Genomic DNA, 10,737 nt, shown 5'->3' on the forward strand with positions numbered 1-10,737 from the left:
TTCTTCACTTTTTCTTCCATCTAATCCTTCTGCTTATTGTTACTCTGTCATCTCTGTTGGGCTCCTCCAATCACAACCTCATATCTTTCACTCGAGATACTCCTCAATATCGTCCAAGACTGAAGTGCTTCCAGCGTTTTGCCTCCGATAAAGAGACTTTTTTTTTTTTCGTGATTTTAGGTGTTGCAGTGTTAGGGAACCATCTCGGAGTAATGAGTGCATAACGGAGGTGGTTGTGTCTGCTATGAAGCAGAGATCGGGTGAATACAAGAACTGTGTATTCGAATATGAATACGACTACTTCATATTTATATGAATACGAATATGAATACTTCATATTTATATGAATACGAATACGAATACATTGAAATATTGAAATACTGAAAATTCGAATACAAATACGAATACTTCATGAGAGTATTCGTGAATGCACTCATGAATACTTTTCGTTGAAAATAACTTTTTCATGTAGGTAGCTCGGTAATGAGCCTATTATGGTACTAAAGTTATTCAATAGTAAAATGACGTCATGAACTTATATTTGATGTCTGTATTCTGTACATGTTTATCACACTTAGACATATTTCTTTCTCAAAGTTTTCAAGTATATATCTAAGCTGCACTGAAACACAACAAAATAACTATATCAAATTATAATAGCCAAGTCTTTTCTAGTATTCTGCTGTAGATCTCACTTTATATATATATATATATATATATATATATATATATATATATATATATATATATATATATATATATATATATATATATATATATATATATATATATATATATATATATATCATACACGTTGGACAAACAGGAACGAAGATTTGTAACATGGAAGGAACAATAACTATTATTAAATAATAGTTATTGTTATATAGTTATTTAACGTCTTAAATTAATCATCAGAAATTTTCTGATGATTAATTTAAGATTATTCAGCATATTATTCGAAGAATACGGATTCTTTTCCCAAGTATTCGAATATGAATGCGAATACTTTGATGTCAGATGGCAAGTATTCGAATACTAATACAAATATTGTATTCGAATGTATTCGAATATGAATACTGAATACGAATACCTCATCCCTGGTATGAAGGAATACATTCCACAATCTTTCTTTCGCTCTAAACTTTCTAGTAAGCCCTGGTTTAGCTTAGAATGTACTTGTGCTATACATGATATAGAAACGGCCCACAAATGGTGTCTCTTGAAACTTATACGCTTTACATTTTTGTCCAGAATCATGACAAAACTGTCCTTCAACTGATCAGAGGCTCGCTCCTTCATTAATAGAAAATGTCAAAACCTTTCAGATTTAAATCCTTCGTGACTACTGGGACCTGCTACTGCTAATTATAACTACTACGTCTATCTTTTTTATAGCTACTTTCTACGACTATTTCTTCTGATAAAGAATGCGAAAAGCATTTAAGAGCTTGTGTAGAAAGTGTAAATGGGAATAATATACTTAGTAACTTGTGATGGTTTAAGGAATATAAGAAGTACAGAAATAGCAGTAGTTCAAAATAAAAAAAAAATTATATATATATATATATATATATATATATATATATATATATATATATATATATATATATATATATATATATATATATATATATATATATATATATATATATATATATATATATATATATATATATATATATATATATATATATATATATATATATATATATATATATATATATATATATATATATATATATATATATATATATATATATCTTTTATTACCTGTAGAAACTTACATAACGCAGTTATACAAGATGGTCATTGTCAAGAACTAATGAACATTAGTTCTTGACATGAAGAACTTGACAAGAACTCATGAACATACAAACGTCATGAGGTCATAGAGCATTGACACATAAAAGTGAAGAACGCAAATGCAATATTCATTATCATTGCGAAATTAAAATACTGTACTTGTAAACTTGGAAATTTACAGTTGCTCCAAGAGTGGTGTCAGATTGTACAAAGGACCTCATTCGTAAACATTTCGTCGTCTTATCTCGTAAATCTAAAAGGTTGTGGTGGAGATAACAGGGGCTTTCATGATTGTAGTGATAGTTTAACAAACACACACACACACACACACACACACACACACACACACACACACACACACACACACACATATATATATATATATATATATATATATATATATATATATATATATATATATATATATATATATATATATATATATATATATATATATATATATATATATATATATATATATATATATATATATATATATATATATATATATATATATATATGTATAACAGTCATGATAACTCGACTAATAATCTCTGTGGCTTTCAAAAATAGTCATGATTGGAACACAGATCGTTTTAGATATTATCTGTTTGATTTATATATATTTAGAGATACGTGACATGACTTTCTTCAGCAAATGCACAGCAGGAAAACCCGCAACTTTGTCCCGTTGGCTGCCGCGCCTCCTCACCTGAATGAAATGGTCTTGTGGAAAACTGGATTACAATATTCGAGAGATAAGACAGTAATGATTTTGAAAGATAACACTATGATATAAAATAACATTATAAAATTGAAAGACAACACTATGATATTAGAAGAACGCTATAACTTTGGAAGGTAACCCTATAAATTCGAAAGATATTACTATAATAGTGAAAAATAATACTATAGCTTTGAGAGACAAAATTGAAAGATTAATATCGAAAAATAAAAACATATAGCACTATAAATTTGAAAGACAATATTATAACTGAAAAAATAATAGTACAATATTGAAAGATAACACTGCAATTTTGAAAGATAACACAAAAACTTTTAAAAGACAACACTATAACTTTTAAAGATAACATTATAATCTTGAAAGGCAACGCTTTAATACTGAAAGAAACCTACAGTAAAGTAATACAGTAGCACTAAAACTCTAAAAGGTACCACAATAAAAAAAAAAAATGTTGAAAGATAACACTGTAATATTATAAGATAATGCTATAACTTTGAAAGATAACACTAAAACTTTGAGAGATAACACTAACTTTGGAACACTACACTATAATATCAAGAGGCAACACTACATATCTTTAAAAGAGAGCTCAGTAATTTCGGAGGTGTACGGTAACACTGAGAGATGTTCAATGTATGTACTTAAATTGTTGTTACTAGCAAAACTACCTCTTAAGACTCAAGCAGCATTGGCGCTCACAGGGATAATTAACTTAATAACCAACACAGCAGAACATCACGTTTCCCTTTGTTCCAAATCACTGATCATTATTTCACATGTATTTTCTGGATATTGCTTGATTTTTGTTGATTAACTTTTATTTTTGTTTATTTTATTTCTCAGTATATTAGGTCAGCGTCATAACATTGACATAATATTTCACCCAACACAACCTTCAGATGCATTCCAAGCATTCCGTTATTGTGTATAATTTACAGATCATCCATTATTATTACTACATTTTCATTTAACTTATATTTTTTTTCATTTATTTACTTTTTTCATGGCCTGCTATATATCTTTCTTCACACTTCATGTTATTTTACTTTTCCCTACACTTATATATATACACTTATATATATATATATATATATATATATATATATATATATATATATATATATATATATATATATATATATATATATATATATATATATATATATATATATATATATATATATATATATATATATATATATATATATATATATATATATATATATATATATATATATATATATATATATATATATATATATATATATATAATTTCCTTCATTTTCCTATAGTGCCAAGATCGCTTCTCGCGTTTCTCAGCACGCTTTCTTTCCTGTCTATTCCTCTCCACCCCTTCTCATAACATTTCCTCCATCTGTTTCTTTTTCTCCTCATCCTCCTTTTCCCTTAATCTTTCTTCCTGTTGTCTTCTTTTCTCGATCTGCAGTTTCCTCAGTATGTCTTCTTCCTGTTCTCTCCTTCTCTCTTCCTCCTGTATTCTCATTCTTTCCTCCTGCTTTTACTAACTTCAACTTCTCTTCAAGCTCTCTTCTTAACCTCTCCTCCCACTGTCTTCCTAATTATATCATCCTGCTGCTTCTTTCTTCTCTCCTCCTGCAGTCGCTCAACACATGATCCTGTATTTCTATGTCCTCCATCTCCTGCTATTTTCTCACAATGTTTTCCTACTGTTTCCTCCTTTCCTCCTCCAGCTGTTGCTTGAACATTTCCTCCTCTTGCTGGCGGCTCATCCTCTCCTTGCCGCGCCTTATAATCCTTTCTCTCTTCATTCGTTGCCTCAGTTTCTTTAGTTTTCTTGTCTTATTTCTTTCTTACATTCTCTTCCGTTTACTGCACTCTTTTACTTCTTCCTCCCTCTGGTACTCTTCCAGTCTCCGCCTTTTCCCTTCCTCTTCGTCTCTACTTGACGCTTTCTTCTTATCCTTTCCTCCTCCTCTTGTTTAACTTTGTGTTTCACAATTTCTTCTAGTTTAACTATCTGTTTTTCACTCTCTCCATTTTGCCGTTTAGCCTTCTTTTTCTCCCTTTCTTCCTGTTATCGTCCAGCCTTTCTTGCTTATCCTCTGCTGCCGGAGCCTCCTTTCCCTCGCCTCTCGTGGTAGTCCCCGTCCCTCTTTCATTCTCTGGCGCCATATCTCTGTTCGCACCTTCTCCTCTCGTTGCCTGTCCAACTCTCGCATCTCCTCCAGTTTGCGTCTCCTCTTCTCCTCCCATTGTCTCTGCTTCTCCTGTCGCCTCTTCTTCAGCCTTACCTCTTCCTTTCGCCATCGCCTTATATTTTCCTCCCTCTGCCTCTGTTTGTTCTGTGGTTCAAGCCTTATGGTGAAAAAGCAGGTGCTGAAGAAAAACAGGGTTGTATGAAGCATGTAGTACGCCTGCAGTTATTAAATAATATGACTGAAAGGAAAAGGTCAAATTATTTGTAACCTTTGCTGACTTTTCACAAGCATACGATCGATTTCCAGGCTGGTGTTGTTTCGTGTGCTGCGTCGACATGGTTGTGGAACAGTGGAGGCCCTGGGTGTTGTGTGCTTCTTTGCAGACAGTTTTACTGACTCAGAAGTAATCATGGTTTCGCTGGGAGTGTGCCACGTCCTACCTATTTCTCATATTATATATTAATGGATGAAGATGGATGGAAAACAGAAAAATCACATCCTTCAACAATATCGTACAATTCATGGCAGTGATTCTCAGCCAGGGATAAATTTATCCCATGGGGTAAAAAATTACATGGCGGGATAAATAACTGATATACCTGATAATTTAATAATAATTCAATGAAATCTCATTTTGTAAAATGAGAGAGAGAGAGAGAGAGAGAGAGAGAGAGAGAGAGAGAGAGAGAGAGAGAGAGAGAGAGAGAGAGAGAGAGAGAGAGAGAGAGAGAGAGAGAGAGAGAGAGAATCCTAAGAATGTGTGTGTGTGAAGAGAGGAATGGCTATGATTTTTTTTTTGTATGGAAGTAAGGGTATAAAGGGAGAAGTACATCAAGCCGAGGGGGATTAATGATGGAGGAAAGGTTGAGAATCCCTGGCTTATGGGATGACAATTAATTAATAAAAAAACAGATGGTTTTATGGGATGACAATTAATCAATATAAAACCAGATGGTCTTGAATGGAGGAGAGGAAGATAAGGAGGCTGAGCGTGTGGATCTTATAGTGGAGGAATGTGACAAGTACGAGTACATGTGTCTGGGATCCTTGTTCAGTGCAGATGGTTCCCTGTTATCCGCTGTCAAGGCTCAAGCTATTACAAAGTTGCCTTTTGCTCCTTAAAAAAGAAAAGTAACGATATTCCTTATGTTGAAAGGAAAAGTGTGTTTAACGCCGCGTTAACTCATCAATACCTTATGAATGTCATGGCTCAATTCCGATCTGAAACCTATGGTAGTTATATAACTGATGCTTAAAATAATTACAATTTGTAATGACTTCTGTTATGTCTCCCAGCGAGGTCTAAAACACTGCTCAGGGGGTGCTGTGAACTTATCATTAAACTCAGCTGTGACCTCACTGAATGTTTCCCTTTGTGTCTCACAACACAAGGGGGCAGTCACAGCCTGCCCTCTAAAGACAACTCTCTTCCTCCACACAAAACTACAAGCACCTAATAACACACACACCCTTCACTCAAAAAATTTAAAATCATCATGGCGACTCCTACACCAGCCTCGGACTCCCCATCTGGGGAGGGGACCATAAATGTCCCCAGGTCGGACTGCCTTTCTGTCGACGACCCTAAGTGTCTTGACACCCCCCTCAACATTTTCTTCATTAACTTCTGCAACATTCGCGGTCTAAGATCTAACTTTCAATCTGTAGAACACCACCTCTCCTCTTCTAAACCTCATCTTCTTTTCCTCACTGAAACTCAGATGTCTGAGGCAACTGACAGTAGCCCCTTTTCTGTTCCCTCCTACTTTCTCTATCCTCATTTTCGATCCAAAGCTGGATGCTGCGTTTATGTGCGCAATGAATGAACCTGCTCTCGTGCCCACGCTCTTGAATCTTCCGAGTTTTCCAGCATCTGGCTACGACTACAGAGTCACTCTCATACTAAATTTATCTGTGCTGTATACCTCTCTCCTAACTCCTCTGACTATAAGAAATTCTTTGACTACTTAACTTCCAAAGTGGAGTACATTCTGACCCTCTTCCCTTTTGCAGAGATCTCCATTCTTGGAGACTTCAATGTTCACCACCAGCTTTGGCTTTCCTCTCCCTTCACTGACCATCCTGGTGAACTAGCCTACAACTTTGCTATCCTGCATGACCTAGAGCAATTGGTGCAACACCCTACTCGTATTCCTGACCGTCTTGGAGATACGCCCAACATTCTTGACCTCTTCCTGACCTCTAATCCTTCTGCTTATGCTGTTACCCTTTCTTCTCCATTTGGCTCCTCCGATCACAATCTCATATCCTTATCTTGTCCTATCACTCCAATCCCTCCTCAGGATCCCCCTAAGCGAAGGTGCCTCTGGCGTTTTGCCTCCGCTAGTTGGGGGGACCTGAGGAGGTATTTTGCTGATTTTCCTTGGAATAACTACTGCTTCCGTGTCAGAGACCCGTCTTTGTGTGCTGAGCGCATAACAGAGGTGATAGTGTCTGGCATGGAGGCATACATTCCTCACTCTTTTTCTCGTCCTAAACCTTCTAAACCTTGGTTTAACACAGCTTGTTCTCGTGCTATACATGATAGAGAGGTGGCCCACAAAAGGTACTTAAGCCTTCCATCACCATAATCTCATGCACTTTATATTTCTGCCCGGAATCATGCCAAGTCTGTTCTCCAACTAGCCAAAATCTCCTTCATTAACAGAAAATGTCAAAACCTTTCAAGATCTAACTCCCCTCGTGACTTCTGGCATCTAGCCAAAAATATCTCCAATAACTTTGCTTCTTCTTCTTTCCCTCCTCTATTTCAACCAGATGGCACCACTGCTATCACATCTATTTCTAAAGCTGAACTGTTTGCTCAAACCTTTGCTAAAAACACTACCTTGGACGATTCTAGGCTTGTTCCTCCCTCTCCTCCACCCTCTGACTACTTCATGCCACCTATTAAAATTCTTCGCAATGATGTTTTCCATGCCCTCGCTGGCCTAAACCCTCGGAAGGCTTATGGACCTGATGGGGTCCCTCCTATTGTTCTCTGAAACTGTGCCTCCGTGCTTGCACCATTGCCTAGTCAAAATCTTTCAGCTCTGTCTGTCAACATCTACCTTTCCTTCTTGCTGGAAGTTTGCCTACATTCACCCTGTTCCTAAAAAGGGTGACCGTTCTAATCCCTCAAACTACCGTCCTATTGCTTTAATTTCCTGCCTATCTAAAGTTTTTGAATCTATCCTCAACAGGAAGATTCTTAAACATCTATCACTTCACAACCTTCTATCTGATCGCCAGTATGGGTTCCGTCAAGGCCGCTCTACTGGTGATCTTCTGGGTTTCCTTACTGAGTCTTGGTCATCCTCTTTTAGAGATTTTGATGAAACTTTTGCTGTTGCCTTGGACATATCAAAAGCTTTTGATAGAGTCTGGCACAAAGCTTTGATTTCCAAACTACCCTCCTACGGTTTCTATCCTTCTCTCTGTAACTTCATCTCAAGTTTCCTTTCTGACCGCTCTATTGCTGCTGTGGTAGACTGTCACTGTTCTTTTCCTAAATCTATTAACAGTGGTGTTCCTCAGGGTTCTGTCCTGTCACCCACTCTCTTCTTATTATTCATTAATGATCTTCTAAACCAAACTTCTTGTCCTATCCACTCTTACGCTGATGATACCGCCCTGCACTTTTCCACGTCTTTTCATAGACTTCCAACCCTTCAGGAGGTAAACATATCACGCAGGGAAGCCACAGAACGCTTGACTTCTGATCTTTCTAAAATTTCTGATTGGGGCAGAGCAAACTTGGTATTGTACAATGCCTCAAAAACTCAATTCCTCAATCAACTCGACACAACCTTCCAGACAACGATCCCCTCTTCTTCAATGACACTCAACTGTTCCCCTCTTCTACACTGAACATCCGTCCATGTATGGAGTATGCTTCACGTGTCTGGGGGGTTTCCACTCATACTGCTCTTCTAGACAGGGTGGAATCAAAAGCTTTTCGTCTCATCAACTCCTCTCCTCTAACTGACTGTCTTCAGCCTCTCTCTCACCGCCGCAATGTTGCATATCTAGCTGTCTTCTACCGCTATTTTCATGCTAACTGCTCTTCTGATCTTGCTAACTGCATGCCTCCCCTCCTTCCGCGGCCTCGCTGCACGAGACTTTCTTCTTTCTCTCACCCCTATTCTGTCCACCTCTCTAACGCAAGAGTTAACCAGTATTCTCAATCATTCTTCCCTTTCTCTGGTAAACTCTGGAACTCCCTGCCTGCTTCTGTATTTCCACCTTCCTATGACTTGAATTCCTTCAAGAGGGAGGTTTCAAGACACTTATCCACCAATTTTTATGGGACTGGCATTTCAGTGGGCATTTTTTATTAGATTTTTGTTGCCCTCGGCCAGTGTCCTTCGTACATAAAAAAAAAAAAATGTAGAATCGCGCTAGTCTCCCGACACCAGTTGGCTAAATTCTTTTATAAACAGCATCAGTCCATACAAAAAAAATAAATAAATAAAAAAAAAATGCACTCAGAGGTCTGCGTCGAGTGATGGACCACTCATTTTGGAAGGCCTGCACGCAGGAAAGTCCCTGCACACTCTGCACATGTGCGACCAGTCTCGTCACGTGATTGGCCGCTACCTTCTCATCAGCTATCTTAACCCTAACCTAACTAATCTAACCTAACCTAACCTTAACCTTAACTACCTTAACCAACCTTAACTTAACTACCCTGAAACAAATTACTGGATATGGTCATATTTATTATAGCACATTATATCGGCTAAGTTAAATAAGGTTAGGTTAGTCAGGTTAGATTTGGTTGGTTAGGTTAGGTAAGGTTAGATTAGTTAGGATAGGTTACGTTAGGATAGCTGACGAGAAGGTGACCGCCATTCAAGAGGCGAGACTTCTCGCACCAGTCACAAGGGAAGACTGTTCGCACATGCGCAAAGTGTGCGGGGACTTTCCTGCGTGCTGGCCCTCCCCCTCATTTATGCTGTGACATGTGACATGTAGACTAATGAAACAGTAGATTGAGAACAAAGTCGCAGAATTTAATATAACCAATTAAGAGATAATTTACAGAATCATATAGAGTGACTCCTCATGAATAACAGCTTACAAAGAAATTAATCCAAGTTTTATTACATGTTATATTTACGTGATGAGACACAAACTTATAGCCTATCATTTACACAGTTTAGAGGAAGGGTTCTCAGCTTTTTAAATTTTATATATCCATTGAAGGGGTCACATACCCCTTACCCAGAATGCAGCAGAATGTAGGTAGAACATAGCATAATGCATGTGTCCAGGAATTCATCAGTAAATGTTAACAATTGTCTGTTAATTCATGGATGAGTCCAGGTGCTATAATAGACCTGTCACGTACACCTAAAATTCCTCTTTCGTACCACTGTGAGACCACGTACCTGAGGTTGAGAATCCTTGTTTAGCGTGTGAGATGGGGCGGCGAAGCAAGTGAGGGCGTGGCTGCCTCCCTAAGGAAGAGTAATTGTACCACAGTACCAGTGTCTCCTATCAAACAAAGCAACACATTGTCGAACACTGACACCTCACCAAACATCTAAGAACAGTGTTTCACATACTATGCGCCGTGACTATCACCAAAGTGTGCCGCCTAATTTTTCTAGATAGATATGTGTTCTTAAATTTGTGCATCATAGTAAGCCTGCACTACAGTATCTACAAGGTTGGTGCACCATCAAAGTCAGAGATGTAGTACCATTAGTACATCACTAAACAACAAAGTTTAAGAACCACTATTATAGCTATCTAGAGACAGTCTAAGTCTTACCCGAGACCTGATCCCAACGGTCCAGGTGATGTTGAAACTGAGCAATGTTTGTTTACAGGCATATTTCTTGGTGTGTACCGTAGTGAAAGATCTGACAGACATCTCGCCAGTCATCTCCAGTAACTTCGCTGGGCCAGTGTAGGGTTTTATCAGCGACATTTGTCTATAAACAACTTTGTTTGTAAACAAAGGAAATATATTTGCACACGAAAGGAGGGCAAGATTTC

The sequence above is a fragment of the Scylla paramamosain genome, chromosome 25 (genome assembly GCF_035594125.1).
Source record: "Scylla paramamosain isolate STU-SP2022 chromosome 25, ASM3559412v1, whole genome shotgun sequence".
In the NCBI taxonomy this organism is placed as follows: Eukaryota; Metazoa; Arthropoda; class Malacostraca; order Decapoda; family Portunidae; genus Scylla; species Scylla paramamosain.